This window comes from Vigna umbellata, chromosome 3, assembly GCF_029865625.1.
Source record: "Vigna umbellata cultivar VRB3 chromosome 3, Vumbellata_1.0, whole genome shotgun sequence".
In the NCBI taxonomy this organism is placed as follows: domain Eukaryota; kingdom Viridiplantae; phylum Streptophyta; class Magnoliopsida; order Fabales; family Fabaceae; genus Vigna; species Vigna umbellata.
In genome coordinates, this window is record NC_142167.1 from 33,478,718 (window position 1) to 33,499,055 (window position 20,338).

At 39.4% G+C, this 20,338-nt stretch overlaps 1 pseudogene; it reads left to right on the forward strand.

The window, feature by feature from the left end:
* The first annotated feature begins 3,507 nt into the window (after nucleotides 1-3,507).
* LOC148202297 (uncharacterized) lies at nucleotides 3,508-10,191 on the forward strand (annotated as a pseudogene).
* Nucleotides 10,192-20,338: the final 10,147 nt, after the last annotated feature.

A 20,338-nucleotide genomic window follows, 5' to 3' on the forward strand; every position in this document is an offset into this window, starting at 1 on the left:
AAATAATTGGATTTTAATATGCAAGACGGAAAATAAACATGTATGCATGAAGTTTGATCAATGGCAAAGACAAAAGATAAACACTTTCAATGGAATATATGAATATGTTGTTGGGGGTCAATTTCATCTCATCCACTCTCATACATTTTAGGAATTCAACATTCAAATCATCATTGTTAATGCCACTCTCTAAAGTACCATTCTAGATGGCTTCTCCCTAATCACGAGTTCATACAATTCCTAGCATTCCTAATGATTAGTTCATAAGCGCAGGAGCTTAACGACAACCAATATAATATTGGGAGAAATTCCCCGGATCTAGACTTCCCCGTACGTGCCCGTATCGACAAAACCAATAATCATGCATTAGAATGAGTTAAACAATGCAAGCATTAAGCAAAGAGGAAAAACCCTAACTAATGATGAAAGAAAGCATATATCTTAATTCAAAGATGCAAGCATAAATTCCATATATGAGAGCTTCAAGAGATTACATTGATTCCCCAACAAACATACAAGGTTTAGTTCACCATATTCATGGTGAACCTAGATGAATTACAATGAAAGTATGAAAGAATAAACCCAATAAAGGTGAAGAGGTAGCCTGAGCATCCAAGATCCTCCTTCAAAGGGGTGGAAGAGAGAGTGTTTGCCTCGTTTCTGCCAAAGATACTAACTCTAGGACGTGCAAGTCCTTATATACTATTCTAGAATTACAAAAGATTACAAAAGCCCAAGTCCATAAAAGTGCCGCTCAGCGGTAAATACCGCTCAGCGGTGGTTGCGTGACTCGTTTCTTCCCCTCAGCGGCCATTTTGCCCCTCAGCGTGACTCCCGCAACCTCCTGAGTGCCGCTCAGCGGTAAATTGCCGCTGAGCGGTGCCTTCGGCTTCTACTTTTGCACTCTTTCTTGTCTTTTCTAATGTCATCTCTCTCCTTCTTCACTTCTTTCACCAAATTCACCTCAAAACCTGCACAAAAACACTTAAATCAAGCATAAACCTGTCCAGCTCTCTTATTTCTGAAAATATGGATAAAAGGCATGATTTCAAGCTAGTTTTTAAGTCTAAAGGTTGCTTTTAGTATCAATTTTAAGCATGAGAATAACAGTTTTTCAACTGTTATCACATACCCCCTCTATGTGAGGACGAGTAGTCACGGAATATCAGGATCGAATCGCTGCTAAGTCTGGCCACGGTCATACTTTATAAATTCTCATAATCATCCAAGAGCCATTCCTCCCCGGAACGCTCGTTCAATATTCATACTTTCATTTCATTTCATATACTGTACATCATTCATCATTCCATAATCAATTTCATCATTCATAGGGAAACCATCAAAAACGAACGTTCCGTCCCCAATAAGACCGAGGACGAACGGCAGGACTTCAATGACGTACGGGAATACATATTATACTGTTCATTGGACGAACGTTATTTACTTTGAGAAACAATTGAATGAACGGACGCTCGTGAATCAATAACCGAACGTGGTAAATCTGAAGTTGGACGTACGCTATTTCAATAAAACCGAACACCATTTAGAGCGAGCGCTCAGCATAAGACCGAGCCCCATTTTAGGACGAGCGCTCAGTATAAAACCGAACACCCTATTTGGACGAACGCTCAGTGTGAAACCGAGCACCATTAAGGACGAACGCTCAGCTTAAACAGAGCACATTAGGACGAACGCTCAATTCAAAACCGAACACCATTTGGACGAACGCTCAGTGTGAGACCGAGCACCATTTTGGACGAACGCTCAATTCGGAGCACTATTTGGACGAACGCTCAATTCAAAAACGAGCACCATTTGGACGAACGCTCAGTGTGAGACCGAGCACCATTTTGGACGAACGCTGTATTCGGAGTACTTATTAGACGAACGCTCAATTCAAAACCGAGCGCCATTTTGGACGAACACTCAGTGTGAGACCGAGCACCAATTTGAGCGAGCGCGAATACCATTTTGAGCGAGCGCTCGTTATGAGCCGAACCTATTTTAGAACGAGCGTTCGGTTTAAGACCGAACACTCCTAAGTACGAACGTGAGGTGTAAGACCGAACGTTCAATAACTTAAAGTAACAGAATTGATGGGTTTACTAAGGAACTTTTGAAGAAGTGTTTACGAACGGAAAGTGTACTGTTACATATACATATACAATTACCAAAGAAAGAAGTTTATCCAAAAATACCAGATTCAACAGTGTTTGACCGAACGCTCAACAAGGCAGTGGAACATGAGGACGCTCGTCCTCGTCCAGGGATCATTCCAAATGAACGAATCCCATTCTTGACTATTAAAAAGGGAGACCGAACGGTCAAAGACCGTTCAATACGAACGTTCAATATGAAGGGGAAACTCTTTTTCAATTCATTTACATTCCAGTTCATTTCTCATCATACAGTTTCATAAATTCCATTCGTTCATGTCATGGTACAATTTACAATCTTCATATAGTTCATATCATCCAAATCTCATGTATTTCATACTGTTACCAATAAGGAGTATTGGTAAATCTTGAAGAAATTTGTTTTGATGATGCTACAAGAAGTTTTAGTTGAAGAAGATATTAGAATTAGTTAAAAGCAAGTTGTAGAAATTAAATGTAGTAGGAAATTCTTGTAAACCTTGTAAAACTTGTATTTTTAACCTGCAATAATCGATTATCATTAAGCAATAATCGATTATCACAAGTCATACTTGAATAATCGATTATCACTTCATATAATCGATTATCACATCTTTGAAAACCTGTAACGGACTTGAATAATCGATTATCACTTACAATAATCGATTATTCATGGCAGTTGGGAGCTGTCCTTTGGCATTCAGTGTACTTGGCTATATATTTTGATTTGGAGAAATCAGAAGGTAACGTTGTTGAACAGAAGCTCTTGTAGAATATTGTTTGTCAGAGGAAGTTCTCAGAAGCTATAGTTCAAGTTCCCTTGCTTGGTCTCGTGAACAGGAGAGGCTCGTGTGTCGTGTGTCGATAGTCGGAGCAAGCTCTCTTCGAGTTAGCAAGGTGCTCTGCCTGGTCTCGTGAATAGGAGAAGCTCGCGTTTCGTTTGTCGATATTCGGAGCGTTTCTCTTCGAGTTGGCAGAGTGTTCTTCTTCCTGTTCGTTCATCGAAGGAAGGTTTATTTATCTGCTTTATTCACTATTTGTTGTAATCTGTGAAACCATTTTTAGTGAAAAAGGTTAATCACTATTTATAGTGATTAACGACTGGACGTAGAATCTTTTGATTCGAACCAGGATAAAAATCCAGTGTATCAATTTTTCTACTCTCTATACTCTTTACCTTTTATGCATGTTAACTGTTTGATTAATTTTCTCTAAGAAAATTGTTTTTCTAAAACGAACCATCAAAACTTGATTTGTGACCATAACACGCTTTCCGAATATTTTATTCCGCTGCGCAACTCTATAACGGTACCGATTGTTCCAACAATTGGTATCAGAGCTTGCTTTGATATTTTTTCAAATCTTTTCAAAAATGGCCGGTCATCAAACTCAAGTATATGCCGAGGGTGCTTCCATCAACAGACCACCACTCTTTACTGGTGATAACTATGCATTCTGGAAAGTCAGAATGGAAATTTTTATGGGGTCTGTTGACAGAGGCATCTGGGAAGCTGTACTAAATGGTCCCTATATTCCTAAAAGAACTGTTGATGGTGTAGAAGTAGAAAAACCATACTTTAACTGGACTCCTGAGGAAAATAGAAGAGCCCAATTTGATATTAAGGCTCGTAATATTATTTCATCTGCTGTTGTACTTGATGAATTTTATAGAATTTCAGTATGTAAGACAGCACAGGAAATGTGGGAGGTCCTCAGAGTCACACATGAGGGTACAGACGAGGTGAAACATGCAAGGAAGAATACACTCATCCAGGAGTATGAGATGTTCAGAATGCAACCTGGAGAACCAATTTCTGATGTCCAGAAGCGTTTCACTCACATTGTGAACCACCTAACAGGTTTAGGTAAGACTTTTGACACTGATGAATTGAATGTGAAAATTTTGAAATCATTAGACAGGTCTTGGCAACCAAAGGTGACTGCCATCTAGGAGTCTCAAAACCTCACTCAAATGTCAACGGCGATTCTCTTTGGAAAGCTTCGTGAGCATGAGCTTGAGCTGAAAAGATTAACTACAGAAGAGGATCAAGGCAAAAGAAAGACACTTGCCTTCAAATCTGAAATTTCAAAAGGAAAAAGTTATAAGAGAATTGAGGATGATGATTCCGATAACGATGAGGAAAACATGAGTCTTATGATTAAGAAGTTTGCTAAATTTATGAAAGCAAAGGGAAAAGACAAATACCGTGGAGAAAGGAAAGAAAATCAAGGATCTCCATCAAGCGTTAAATGTTATGGATGTGGAGAAAGAGGACATATGAAGATTGATTGTCCTAATAATAGGAAAAGTGAAGAAAAGAAGGAGAGAAAATTTTCAAAGAAGAAGAAAGCTTACATAGCTTGGGAAGACAATGCTTCTAGTTCTTCAAGTTCAAGCAATTCAGATGAAGAAGCTAATTTGTGCTTAATGGCAGACTCAGAAGATGCAGGAAGCCAAGTAAGTGATTCTAGCTTAGAGTCAAGTGATGAATTTGATTTACAAAAGGCATTTCTTGATTTGTTAAATGAATCTGAAAAACTTGATGTTGCTCATAAAAAGTTAAAGAAAGAGCATAATGAATTGAAATTGAAGTATGAAAAAGTACTAGATGACGAAGTTGTTTTGAGAAACAAAGTTAGTAATCTAGAAACTAAGTTATTTGAATCTGATGTTCTTGTACAACCTGTTGAATGTTTATCGTGTAAAAGTCATATGTTTGATATTGACATTCTTGAGAATTTACTTGCAAAGGCAACTAAGTCTAAGTCACATGCCAAAACAAACTTTGAGAGAAGCAATGCTAGAAGTGGAAACATGCATCTTCATAAAAAGTCTAAAGTTAAGAGAACTCGTAGAGTTTGGGTTGAGAAAGGGACTTTTGTGAAAAACAAGGTGCATGATGTTTGTTGTTTTTATTGTATGAAAAAGGGACATACTTCTAACAAATGTAAAATTAAACATTTTGATGTTCCAAATGGAAAATATGCTTGGATTCCTGTTATAAAGTAAATTGTCTCTAACCTCAAAGGACCCAAATGAGATTATGGGGACCAAAAATCTATTGTTTTTACTTTGCAGGTTAAGTTTTCAAAAGGATAAGAGAGCTCTATGGTATTATGCTCTTTGAAGTGATGCTACAAACCAGGATGTAACTCCATCAAGTGGTATCCAAAAGCCTTCATTCAAGCACCAAGTAATTGAGCTAAGTGTTGTTTAAACTGTGATGTTGCATCCTGTATTTACTTGATCTTCCATTATTTAGTTACTGTTATATTCATGCCTGGTTGAGAAAATGATATGTTGATCGCTGTTTCATTCATCCTGTGGTATGTTCATGTCTGGTTACACATTTTGATCAAGTGAATTCATTTATTTAAAATATTCATGTGTTGAATTTCATTCATGTCATGTAAAGCCATGTGCATTGTTATTTCAGTGCTTTGTTGATATTTATCTATTGAATTTGTGTTTAACTGGCTTAGTATTCAATTTCATGAGTACTTTGAAGTTACTTTGGTGTAATCTCTGTCAAGCATCAAAAACTATGAAAAAGTCATTTAAATGAGTTGACTGACAGATTTTCATTAGCAATTCTTGATGATTAAGATATGTGAAAATTAAATTGTCATTTCTATTTCAAAGTTGGTTCTGTGGAGATTTGTTTTTAAGTTCAAATGCATAACGAATGAGCTATGATAATATACATTGAGAGCCTGGATGCAGAAAATGAACTTATCAAATTTGCATAATTTTGATGTAAATTATTTTGTTTAAAAAATGTTGAAAAATAGCACCTAAATCAGCTCTTGTGATTGAATTTTTGCATATGTTGTTTTGATATGCATAGTTGAATATATGAAGTTGAACAAATTGGGATATGAGAGTGCATGAAACATAGTTGGTGTTTGATAAGTTGAAATTTGTGTTGTCAAAATTAGTTTTTGAACTGATTGTGCTAGCTGAAATGCTTTCTTGTTAAACCTGGAGATAGATTTTTTGAGCTTAGAAGAGAGTTAGGAGTGTCAGACATATCTTAGAATCAAAATCTATGCAAATTTTTGTATTTTTCGTAAACTTAACGCTTCATAATCGATTATCACTAAGTTATAATCGATTATTCATGCATCAAATTCAATTCTGGAAAATCTTGAGCAGATAATCGATTATCATTATGCATAATCGATTATCATGCAATTCTGGGCAGTAATTATTGAACTGATAATCGATTATCTCGAGCCATAATCGATTATCACGCTGACAGTTTCAAAAATAGAGCCGTTGGAGCATCCCATAACGGCCATAAACGACCATAAACGGCTAGTTTGTCCATTTTTCTTATAAAAAGCCCCCCATAATCGATTATTAGACACTCCTTTGCACCCAATTACTGCTGAAATCAAATCTAGAGCTCACATCTTCTTCATTTCCCTTCACCTTCTCAAAATCTCATTTTCCCATTCTTCCTCCATGGCTGACTCAAGAAGGCATCGTCGCAGAACAGCTGGAGCCTCCTCTTCTTCTCAACCACGTCTTGCAAACATAGATGGATGGATTTCAGATCAAGGGAAACACGCAGACTTTGTTAATTCTTGGCAAGAAAGGAAGATCATGGCGGTAAAGTTTATTCGTCTTGACTTTTTCCGCTTCTACGGCTTTCAATTTCCAAACACTTTTGCTGAGCAGGGGTTAACGCATCTGTTAGAACAAAAAGGCTGCATTTATCCTGATCTGATAAGAGTCTTCTACTTCAACTTGCGCTGTCGAGATGGGATAATATCTACTAAGGTCAAGGGAGTACGCATCATTTTAGATGATGACATATGGACCAATGTTGCTCAACTTCCCATCTGGGATGATGCTGTCAAAGTCCACTTAGGACTTGAAGATTTCAACAGGATGATGACTTTTCAATCCTTCCTACGTCATCCTGAACGACAAACAAATAGAAGGCAATTACTGGTTGGAGGTTTTAAAGTTGAAGAAAGGATGATCCACTACTTGATTGTCTGGATTTTATGTCCTAGAGCAACCAACCATGCTCAATGCTCTGAGCAGGATTTACTTCTATTGTATGGGATTCTAAATCACATACACATCGACTGGCCTGCTCTCATTACTGACACAATGGTAAAAGCCAAGAAATCCCATTCATATCAACTTCCCTATGCTCTTCTTATCTCTAGGATTTTAGAATTCAAAGGTGTACCTATTGAAGGAGAACTAGTTCAAAATATTGAAGCTGTGGGATCAGAAATTGGAGATACAACCTTTCGTCAAATGGGATTCATTACTAGAGGAAGAGTCCTCATTCACAAAGATGATGATCATCCTGATGTAGATGAAGATGATGACATTGACACTCATATGGTTGACCCAGTAAGTGCTGCTGCTCCATCTGATGCTGGACCATCCAACATACCCTCTTCTTCCTCAACTTCTATGGAAGAACATTTTGCAAGGTTATCTAAACAATTGGAGGATATGAGTCTTGCACAAAAGACTCACTTTGAGGAGATTTATGATTGGCAACGATCTGTTGATGAGTACATGGTTGATCAATTTCTTGATCTTGATGTTCGCCTATCTAACATCGAGCATCATCTCAACATTCAACCTCCCGAGAGATCTCCTAGTCCTGAGTTTTAGATATAGGTTCTCTGTTAGACTGTTTTGTTGTTTTCTTGCCATTTCATCTATGTTATAATTCAGTCTGTTATGTGTCTTCTTCCAATGCAATCTTTATTTTCATAAATAAAATGATCTCTTGATTATATGCATCCTTTGATTAATTGAGGGGGAGATCATATTTAGGGGGAGCCTTTAACATTTGATCTTTTTGCTTCTGATCAAAAAGGTGGAGAAGAATAATACAAGGGGAGATCATATTTAGGGGGAGCCTTTAACATTTGATCTTTTTGCTTCTGATAAAAAAGGGGGAGAAGAATAATACAAGGGGAGAAGTATAAATTATTACAGGTATTGCTAACCTTGTTGTTGTTTGTTAGCTTGTATGTTTTGCAGGTAAGCCAAACTTGCTTTTAAAATTGAATTTTTGATCATCATCAAAAAGGGGGAGATTGTTACCAATAAGGAGTATTGGTAAATCTTGAAGAAATTTGTTTTGATGATGCTACAAGAAGTTTTAGTTGAAGAAGATATTAGAATTAGTTAAAAGCAAGTTGTAGAAATTAAATGTAGTAGGAAATTCTTGTAAACCTTGTAAAACTTGTATTTTTAACCTGCAATAATCGATTATCATTAAGCAATAATCGATTATCACAAGTCATACTTGAATAATCGATTATCACTTCATATAATCAATTATCACATCTTTGAAAACCTGTAACGGACTTGAATAATCGATTATCACTTACAATAATCGATTATTCATGGCAGTTGGGAGCTGTCCTTTGGCATTCAGTGTACTTGGCTATATATTTTGATTTGGAGAAATCAGAAGGTAACGTTGTTGAACAGAAGCTCTTGTAGAATACTGTTTGTCACAGGAAGTTCTCAGAAGCTATAGTTCAAGTTCCCTTGCTTGGTCTCGTGAACAGGAGAGGCTCGTGTGTCGTGTGTCGATAGTCGGAGCAAGCTCTCTTCGAGTTAGCAAGGTGCTCTGCCTGGTCTCGTGAATAGGAGAAGCTCGCGTTTCGTTTGTCGATATTCGGAGCGTTTCTCTTCGAGTTGGCAGAGTGTTCTTCTTCCTGTTCGTTCGTCGAAGGAAGGTTTATTTATCTGCTTTATTCACTATTTGTTGTAATCTGTGAAACCATTTTTAGTGAAAAAGGTTAATCACTATTTATAGTGATTAACGACTGGACGTAGAATCTTTTGATTCGAACCAGGATAAAAATCCAGTGTATCAATTTTTCTACTCTCTATACTCTTTACCTTTTACGCATGTTAACTGTTTGATTAATTTTCTCTAAGAAAATTGTTTTTCTAAAACGAACCATCAAAACTTGATTTGTGACCGTAACACGCTTTCCGAATATTTTATTCCGCTGCGCAACTCTATAACGGTACCGATTGTTCCAACACATACAACATACGTAAACTTAGTCATATTCATTTTCACTCAGTAAACAACGAACGTTCATGCAACTCAAATCACAGCACATCATGCAATATATTCATACAGTAATTAACGAACGTTCAAACGAAGCACACAACATGAATTAAATCAAATAAGCTTCCCTTACCTGGAAATGAACGAACGTTCACAAACGCACACAGACGCTTCTCCACTCAAATTCCACTAGCCAACGCTCGTTAATCCACTATACTAGCGAACCCCAACACCAGACTCAGAATTACGCTGCTCTTAAGAAAAGACGAACGCACAACTCAGAATTGAGTTCGCATGCATTGAAACGAACGTCAAAGACGAATGGAAAGACTTACCAGCTTCACTAGCCGAACGTTCTCTCTGGAAATCCTTGACGCCGAGCGTCCTTCACTGGTGCTGGAATACTGGTTGGAGTAGATGAACTGGGTGGTTTCTTCTTAGAGAGAGAAGGTACAGAGAATGCAGAGAGAAGGAGGAGAGAAAGAGTTTTCGGAAATGAAGGAAAGGGATGCGTGAAGGGGAAGTGGAGAATAAATTCAAAAATCTCAGATTTGCTTTCCACTCCGCCAGCGCACTTTTCCACTCTGCCAACGCATTCCACTTACAGCCCATGACAGACGCACGTTACATGCTGGCAGGCGCACGTTCTGCACCTCTGGTTTCTGACTGCCCATGCTGAACGGTCGTCCACTCAGCGGTCGCCACGTGTTTTCCACCACCGATTTCTTGATCCACGCTGGACGGACGTCCACTCCCACACGGACACGTGTATCCCACTACCTCTGCACGCACGTTCTCCACTGCGTCTCACCTCCATGTGCGTTAGTGGGTGCCAGAATATGCTGTTGCCCATGTGCGTGCCGAGGTGGCTCGTTCTGCAGCTGCCACCTGGACTCCACCAAGCTACGTCATTTCCGAGGCCTGACATGTGTGTTGTGTATGTGACTCTTGATTCTGTCCACCACAGTCCAAAGAAAAAGTAGCTTTCAACCCTGTACTGGAATGGTGTATATTTTATTCTGGTTTTAAATCTTGTACACAAAATTAATGTAGTTTAATTGTCATTAAAAAATGTTTAAATTTTTTAACGGTTTGTACATGTGTACATTTACTTTTCGTATCTCCACGTCCAAGAACTAGATCTCTTCAGTAGCCAACAGACACAGAATTTACAAGACCGGTTTTTGCTCCTTATCTTAAGCTTCTGTAAAAGTTTTATCTCGCCTTCACACAACATTGCCACCTACCATTTGCTGTAGTTTTTTTGGTTTTTCAAATCTTGGGGTTGTTGAAAGTTCTGAACTTTCTTGATTCAATTGCAAGTATGGTCTTGAATGCATACTTCTAAGAAAAGGGTACCTTTCAACTTTTTGAACGCTTCTTCTTCGTCATGTATGTATCTATGTACTTGATGAGCATGTGCTGCCTCGTGTCATTGGATGTGTGAATTTTCTTAACTCATTTCACAGAGGTCATGCATTATTCTGGCTCCTACTGCTGCTTCTCTCTGCATCCAAGACCTGGTGTCGGTTTAGACTTAGAATTCCTGATTCCGGATTGTTGAAGTAAGTAAACTTATTACCAGTGTTTGGTTAATGGGAGATTTATTATTCAGTATTCTCTTGAGATTTATTAGTGTTTGGTTTTTCTTCCTTAATTTGAATTTTCCTGAAGAAATTATGGTTATTGTATTCTGCTTATATTAAAGAAAATTTTAATTTTATTACAGCTGTAATATATGTATGTGTGTGTATGTATATGTGTAACATCCCAAAATATAGTAATACCATAATTCAGAATTAATTACAATTAACAGTGAACAGTAAACAGTCTTAATATTAACAGGAAACCAAGGTTCAAAGCCTAACGGCTGATGTACAATTAACGAGCGTATTCCATTACAGAGAAAATAAAACAGAACAACTTAAGGTTCCAGAGTACAAATTTCAGCTCAAAAATAACGAGCACTAATAACGAACGGTTTTACAAAAATGACAACCGAACGTTCCAAAATAAACTAATATATATATACAGTACTAAACTAAGGAGCGCTCTAAGGCTCGGCTTTAACTTCAACTTCCACCAGATTTGCATCCTCCAAATTTTCTTCTTCCAGCATGACTTCAAGGGATGCATCACCATCTGCTCACATCCACAACGGATGATCATTGCATTTTGACAAGACGGAGATACATGGACAGTAGACAACACAAATGAAATGCAAGGGTAAGCTTATACTGTTTAATTAATATAACACACATACAGTTCGTAATTCGATTCACACACACATCAAGTAACTTGTTCATGTAATTTAAAATAGAAAGATATATAAGACAGACCGTCCGGACTGTATGAACCGTGTAGCTACAGGCGTCCTTGCACCCGAGTGATGTAGTAACTGGGATACCCTCAACAGCTGCCACTCGAGGTTAATCCTTCGCCCCTGCTAAGTGAGGGATACGAAAGACCTCCTGCCATTCCCACACATGACTACTCCCTTCTACGTGAAGATGAGCATCACGGAATATCAGGATGGACCAAGCCAGCATTAGCTAACCATAGTCATACTTTACCAATTCAATCTTTCAACATATATATATATGAGACGTTCCTCCCTGGAACGCTCGTCCAAAAATCCAACATCATAAATTCAGTTCTCATAGTGTTCACACTTTAACTTATCATATTCCATCATCGTTTACATCATTAGGTTCAGGAGTCAAAAATAACGAACGCTCAATCCATTGAAGAAGTAGGACGAACGTCCAAATAAAGTTACTGGATACTCAGGGAAATATACAACAAACAGAATTTTCTATTTGGCCAGTTAGATGAACTGACTCGACTTGAAGTGTACTGGTGCTTAGAAAATATTTGTGATAAAAATATGGACCAGATTTAATACACAATGGAGTGTCAAGAATACTTAGAATCATATTTGAAGATGGTTGCATAATGAAAACTAAGGCCAGAGATTTAACGGACGTACGGAGAATGAATGTCTAATACTTTAGAACGAACGCTATTTTATCAAATAATTATTCAATTAGTACGAACGCGAGGTATGAGACCAAGCGAGATTTAGAATGGACGCTCGTGACAAGACCGAACGCATTATTAAGAACGGACGTTCGACATAAGGCCGAACGCTATGAATGACGAATCGCTCGACATAAGGCTGAACAATATAAAGGACGAACGCTCGACATAAGGACGAACGCTATCAAAGACGAACGTTCAACAGCAGGCCGAACGCTATTTAGGACGAACACTTCGGTATAAGACCGAGCGTTACTTATTCATAAAGTTTTAAATATTTAAATACTGCTGAGCTAGACGAACGCTCAGACATTCACTTTGGGACGCTCGTTCATGAGCAGAATTCCTTCCAAATGAAAGAATCCCAATCTAAGTTACTTTACTGAAAACCGAACGGTCTAAGACCGTACAGTGACGAGCATCATTTATCAGAAGGGATGATTTGAAATTTCAGATTTTTCAATCTTAACAGAAATTTCCAGATTTCCAATTTTATAAACTTCATAATTTTCATTCCAGATTTAATTCACTGTAAACATCATCATCATACAGATTTCAACATTTTAATCATTCCAACTATACAATAACCATACTCCATTCACACATAATCAGATCAATCATGCAATTAAATCAAAATCAACATCATATAATACATACGAGTAGTGTTTGTTCATAACAGATCAACCAAAAACCAGAAATCATATCAGATATCAGAAAACTTCCATAACAGCTAAAACTTCAGATTTTTTCATACATGCAAATCAGAACATATAACATACAGTATCAATTAAACATATAAGCTTCCCTTACCTGATCTAGCAGTGCACTTCCAAAGGCTTAGAGTTTCTCTCGTGCTCTCACGGCTTTCTATCAGAAATTCACTCAACCACTTCAACTTAATCTAACACACCAAAACCGTAAACAGATCAGACTTCTAACTCATACATGCAACCAGAATTTTGGTTTGCAGGAACTAAATGGACGAAGGTGAAAAGACGAGAACTTACCAGTTCAGTTCTCAATTCTGTTCGGATCAGAATGAGGTTCACAGTGCAGGGAAGGTTTCTATGGTGTCTGAAATGAGATCAGAGGTTTGATAGTGAGTTATCTTAGAGAAAAGATGAAAACGATTTAGAGAGAGCGTAGAGAATTTGGAAGCAGAAATTCTGAGAAGAAGATGAAGCATGCAGGAGGAAGAGGGAGAGTTTTTCAGAATTATTTTTCTCTTCCCATTGCAGAATAAACTCCCCAACCTCCACACGCCACTTGTCTCCCACTAACCATTCTCAGAATGCTCAAACCGTGACACATGGCAGGCGCATGCAGTGGAAGTGTGAGTGCATTTTGACGTGTCACGGTGCATTAAAAATAGTGATCAGAGAATGAATTAGTGTGTATTAATTTATCAGGTTCTCACATTCCCCCTAACTACAAAAATTTTCGTCCTCGAAAATTCTAAAGCTTACCAGGGAATAGGTGAGGATACAATTTCTTCACAGCCTCTTCCACCTCCCATGTTGAGTCACCCGTCTTGGCATTCCACACCACTTTCACGAGATGAACATCTTTGCCTTTGTAGAGTCTGGTGCGGCTGTCTTCCACACAAACAGGTTGCATCTCCAGTGTCCGGTCTGGGCGAATTTGGATGTCTTCTAACTCCAGTACATGTGATGGATCAGCTATATACTTCCGGAGTTGTGAAACGTGAAAGACTGGATGAAGGTTGGACAGTTGAGGAGGTAAAGCCAGTTCATAAGCCACTGATCCAATCTTCTTCAGAATCTGATAGGGTCCTACGTACTTTGGTGACAGCTTCTTTGGACGAAGAACTCTTCCCACTCCAGTGATTGGATTCAATCTCAGAAAAACGTGATCACCAGCAGAGAACTCTAAGGGTCTTCTTCTCTTATCAGCATAAGATTTCTGTCTGCTTTGAGACGTTTTCAAACGTTCCTGGATCAGTTTCACCTTCTCGGTTGTTTGCTGGATCAAGTCAGGTCCAGTTAACACATTCTCGCCTTCTTGGAACCAACACAAAGGAGTTCTACACTTCCTTCCATAAAGAGCTTCAAACGGTGCCATTCCTATGCTTGCTTGAAAGCTGTTATTGTATGTGAATTCAACAAGCGGCAGAACTTCATCCCACACTCCCATATGATCTATAACGCAAGTCCTCAACAAGTCTTCAAGAGTCTGGATGGTTCGCTCAGATTGGCCATCCGTCTGAGGGTGATAAGCAGAATTCATTTGCAGTTTGCTTCCCAATTCTCCTTGCAGTGACTGCCAAAAACGAGATGTGAATCTCGTGTCCCGATCTGATATAATACTCGAAGGAACTCCATGCAGTCTAACAATCTCTCTAATGTACAATTTGGCCAAGTTTGTCATGGACATCTTTAAATTAACAGCCAGGAAATGGGCGCTCTTAGTCAATCTATCCACAATTACCCAAATTGAATCATGGTTTCGGACTGTACGTGGCAGATGAGTCACGAAATCCATGGAGATGCTATCCCACTTCCATTCTGGAATCTCCAACGGCTGCAGCAATCCTCCTGGTCTTTGATGTTCAGCCTTGGCTCTTTGACAGGTTAAACAAGATGACACAAAACGTGCAATGTCACTCTTCATACCAGGCCACCAGAATGACAAACGAAGGTCCTGATACATCTTAGTCATGCCAGGATGCATGCTAAGACGGCTGTGATGTGCTTCCTCCAGGATGATCCGTTTCAGTTCGCCATCATTGGGAACGCACGTCCTACCAAGGTAACGTAGCATACCATCCGTCCCAGCATTAAACTCCTTGGCCTGATCTGTACCAAGCACGCTAAAAATTTTCACCAATTCTTCATCCTCACGTTGCTTCATCCAAATTCTGTCAAACACATCACTGGAAATTCTAAGATTACAGCACTTTATAACGTTCGCTCCTAAATCAAATTGTAATCCTAGATCTCTAAAACTCTCCACCAATTTCAGTTCCTTCACCATCATTGCAGAAACTCTTACGGCTTTCCTACTCAATGCATCAGCCACCACATTAGCTTTTCCAGGATGATACAACAGTTCGAATTCATAATCCTTCAAGAATTCAAGCCACCTCCTTTGCCTCATATTTAATTCCTTTTGATCAAAGAGGTACTTGAGACTCTTGTGATCACTAAACACTTGAAACGTTGCACCATACAGATAATGTCTCCAGATTTTTAATGCAAACACGACTGCTGCTAGCTCCAAGTCGTGTGTGGGGTAATTCTTCTCATGGATTTTTAACTGCCTGGAAGCGTATGCCACTGCCCTTCTTTCCTGCATCAGTACACAGCCCAAACCTTGATAGGATGCATCACAATACACTTCAAAAGGTTTGGCTGTATCTGGAATGACCAACACAGGAGCGCTTGTCAATTTCCTCTTCAATTCCTGGAAGCTCTCCTCACATTTATCTGTCCAAGCAAACGGCTGGTCCTTCCTGGTAAGGTAAGTCAGAGGGGCTACTATCTTAGAAAATCCCTCAATGAACCGCCTATAGTAGCCCGCAAGTCCCACAAAGCTTCTAACTTCCGTGACAGAACGTGGACTCTCCCAATCTAGCACTGCCTTCACCTTGGCTGGATCCACTGCAATACCACCAGCAGAAACAACGTGCCCCAAAAATTGGATCTCCTTCATCCAGAATTCACACTTTGAACGCGTGGCATACAGCTCTTTCTCCCTCAATACGCTCAAGACAATCCTCAAGTGGTCTTCATGTTCTTCAAAGCTCTTGGAATAAATGAGGATGTCATCAATAAACACCACAACAAACTTATCAAGGTACGGCCTGAAGATTCTGTTCATATAGTCCATGAAGATTGCAGGTGCGTTTGTCACTCCAAAGGGCATCACCACATACTCATAATGGCCATAACGAGACCGAAATGCAGTCTTCTGAATGTCCTCTTCTTTCACTCTAATTTGATGATAGCCCGAACGTAAATCAATTTTAGAAAATACACACGCACCATGCAACTGGTCCAGCAGGTCATCAATCCTTGGAAGAGGATACTTGTTCTTGATGGTCAGCTTATTAAGTTGTCTATAATCAATGCATAGCCGTGAGCTGCCATCCTTCTTCTTGACCAACAATACAGGCGCTCCCCATGGTGAAGCACTTGGCCTGATGAACTTCTTATCCATTAACTCTTCAATTTGCTTCTTAAGCTCCACCAACTCAGCTGGTGCCATTCTGTAAGGTTGAACCGAGATGGGTGCAGCAGTGGTTACCAAATCAATTGTGAATTCTACCTCACGGATGGGAGGTAGACCAGGTACTTCATCCGGAAAAACATCTGGAAATTCATCCACTACTGTTCGTTCTCCACTGTTATCAACATTGGATGAACGCTCCATCTCACTGCTTTCATACGTCATGATAAGAAAACAGCTTGCCCCCTCCATGATGTCCTCCCTAAACTGCCCAACAGTGATTGACAGTTCTTCCTCTTCTTCACTTGGAAAAACTAACTCCTTCTTCCCACAGTCTATAATAATATGGTTGGTAGCCAACCAATCCATTCCTAGAATTATTTCCAAGTCCTTCAAAGGTAAACAGATTAAGTTCACCTTATAATTATGCCCCTCAACCACAATAGGACATCTAATGCATACGGTAGATGTCCTAATCTCTCCAGCCGCTGGTGTTGATACCACCAAGTCAAACTGCATATCCCTCTCCACTATTCCCAGCTTTTCAACACACGCCTTCGAGATGAAGGAGTGCGTCGCCCCAGAATCAAACAGTACATGACAAGGCATTCCAAACAGCAAGCATTCACCAGTTATAAGATTACCTGCGCTTGCTGCCTCCGCTCCAGTGATAGCGTACACACGACCTACTGCTTGTGCTCGTCCCCCCCTGGGCTGATTTCTTCCAGCGTTTGGTGGTCTCATCACTGCTCTTCCACTCACGTTACACTCGTTCCCCAAGTGTCCATTTCGTCCACATCGGTTGCAGTATTTTCCTCCCACTAGTTGAGGGCAGGACGAACGATAATGCGGCCCCCCACATTGAAAGCAAGTTACATTTCCTTGTCCAGTTTGGCCGACAGGAATCAATGCTTGAGAACCACTCTTATTGGCTGATTGATTCGGACGAGAGTAAGGTAGTCTCCTTTGAACAGAACCTCCCCTGGACACAATTGGTCCCCTACTAACTTGTTGTTGCTTCTTGTGTCGTTCCGCCTCTGCCAAGTTCTTCTCCAACACCTTGGCCCTCTCAACCATAGCAGGGAACGTTCTGATACACAAACTAGAAATTACAACCTTTAGATCACTGCGTAGACCGTTCTCAAATTTTCTGCACTGCCACTCCTCACTGGCGGCCATCGTATTGAAACGAATCAAGTGTTTGAACTTGTTCGTATATTCAGAAACTGACATTCCCCCCTGAACCAGCTGTAAAAATTCAACCTCCTTTGCAAAACGGACACTGTCAGGAAAGTACTCTTCATAGAATTTGTTTCTGAACACTTCCCAGGTAATCTACTGGTGAGTGTCCGTTAAAATGGCTCTAGCACTAGCCCACCAGTGGCTTGCTTCTCCCGTCAACAAGTACTCAGTGTACGCTAAACGGTTCTCATCCGGACACCTCTTAGCATTGAAGATCCTCTCCATATCCCTTAGCCACTGGTCCGCCTCATCAGGAAGGCATTTCCCACTGAATTTAGCCGGATGATGTTGGAGGAAACTCTCCAAACTCCATTCAGCTGCAGGCGGGGCAGCATTAGAAGAAGATGCTCCAGGCACACCTCTAGTTGCAGCCAGTATCTCCATCAATTGCCTTTGCGTGTTTTCAGAATTAACACGCGATGCCTCCAAACCTTGCATAGCAGCTTGATTTTGCTGCATCAAGGTAGCGTTCTGCTCCAGTAACGTGGTATTCTGTTGATGTAGTCTTTCAACCACGGTTTCCAACAACCTAGTGTTGCTGGACGTATCGGACTCATTCGGTTGAGGAGGAGGAGGAAGTCTAGGTGCCATTTGTTCTCTGGATGCAGAGAAAAACAAACGAGCATTAGTTATGTCCAAGAGTTAAAACAATAATAACTCATTAAACATGCAATAAGCACACAGCAAAAACACAGTGCACTCATAACCCTACAGTGTCCTTAGAAGAACAAAACTGCTCTGATACCACTAATGTAACATCCCAAAATATAGTAATACCATAATTCAGAATTAATTACAATTAACAGTGAACAGTAAACAGTCTTAATATTAACAGGAAACCAAGGTTCAAAGCCTAACGGCTGATGTACAATTAACGAGCGTATTCCATTACAGAGAAAATAAAACAGAACAACTTAAGGTTCCAGAGTACAAATTTCAGCTCAAAAATAACGAGCACTAATAACGAACGGTTTTACAAAAATGACAACCGAACGTTCCAAAATAAACTAATATATATATACAGTACTAAACTAAGGAGCGCTCTAAGGCTCGGCTTTAACTTCAACTTCCACCAGATTTGCATCCTCCAAATTTTCTTCTTCCAGCATGACTTCAAGGGATGCATCACCATCTGCTCACATCCACAACGGATGATCATTGCATTTTGACAAGACGGAGATACATGGACAGTAGACAACACAAATGAAATGCAAGGGTAAGCTTATACTGTTTAATTAATATAACACACATACAGTTCGTAATTCGATTCACACACACATCAAGTAACTTGTTCATGTAATTTAAAATAGAAAGATATATAAGACAGACCGTCCGGACTGTATGAACCGTGTAGCTACAGGCGTCCTTGCACCCGAGTGATGTAGTAACTGGGATACCCTCAACAGCTGCCACTCGAGGTTAATCCTTCGCCCCTGCTAAGTGAGGGATACGAAAGACCTCCTGCCATTCCCACACATGACTACTCCCTTCTACGTGAAGATGAGCATCACGGAATATCAGGATGGACCAAGCCAGCATTAGCTAACCATAGTCATACTTTACCAATTCAATCTTTCAACATATATATATATGAGACGTTCCTCCCTGGAACGCTCGTCCAAAAATCCAACATCATAAATTCAGTTCTCATAGTGTTCACACTTTAACTTATCATATTCCATCATCGTTTACATCATTAGGTTCAGGAGTCAAAAATAACGAACGCTCAATCCATTGAAGAAGTAGGACGAACGTCCAAATAAAGTTACTGGATACTCAGGGAAATATACAACAAACAGAATTTTCTATTTGGCCAGTTAGATGAACTGACTCGACTTGAAGTGTACTGGTGCTTAGAAAATATTTGTGATAAAAATATGGACCAGATTTAATACACAATGGAGTGTCAAGAATACTTAGAATCATATTTGAAGATGGTTGCATAATGAAAACTAAGGCCAGAGATTTAACGGACGTACGGAGAATGAATGTCTAATACTTTAGAACGAACGCTATTTTATCAAATAATTATTCAATTAGTACGAACGCGAGGTATGAGACCAAGCGAGATTTAGAATGGACGCTCGTGACAAGACCGAACGCATTATTAAGAACGGACGTTCGACATAAGGCCGAACGCTATGAATGACGAATCGCTCGACATAAGGCTGAACAATATAAAGGACGAACGCTCGACATAAGGACGAACGCTATCAAAGACGAACGTTCAACAGCAGGCCGAACGCTATTTAGGACGAACACTTCGGTATAAGACCGAGCGTTACTTATTCATAAAGTTTTAAATATTTAAATACTGCTGAGCTAGACGAACGCTCAGACATTCACTTTGGGACGCTCGTTCATGAGCAGAATTCCTTCCAAATGAAAGAATCCCAATCTAAGTTACTTTACTGAAAACCGAACGGTCTAAGACCGTACAGTGACGAGCATCATTTATCAGAAGGGATGATTTGAAATTTCAGATTTTTCAATCTTAACAGAAATTTCCAGATTTCCAATTTTATAAACTTCATAATTTTCATTCCAGATTTAATTCACTGTAAACATCATCATCATACAGATTTCAACATTTTAATCATTCCAACTATACAATAACCATACTCCATTCACACATAATCAGATCAATCATGCAATTAAATC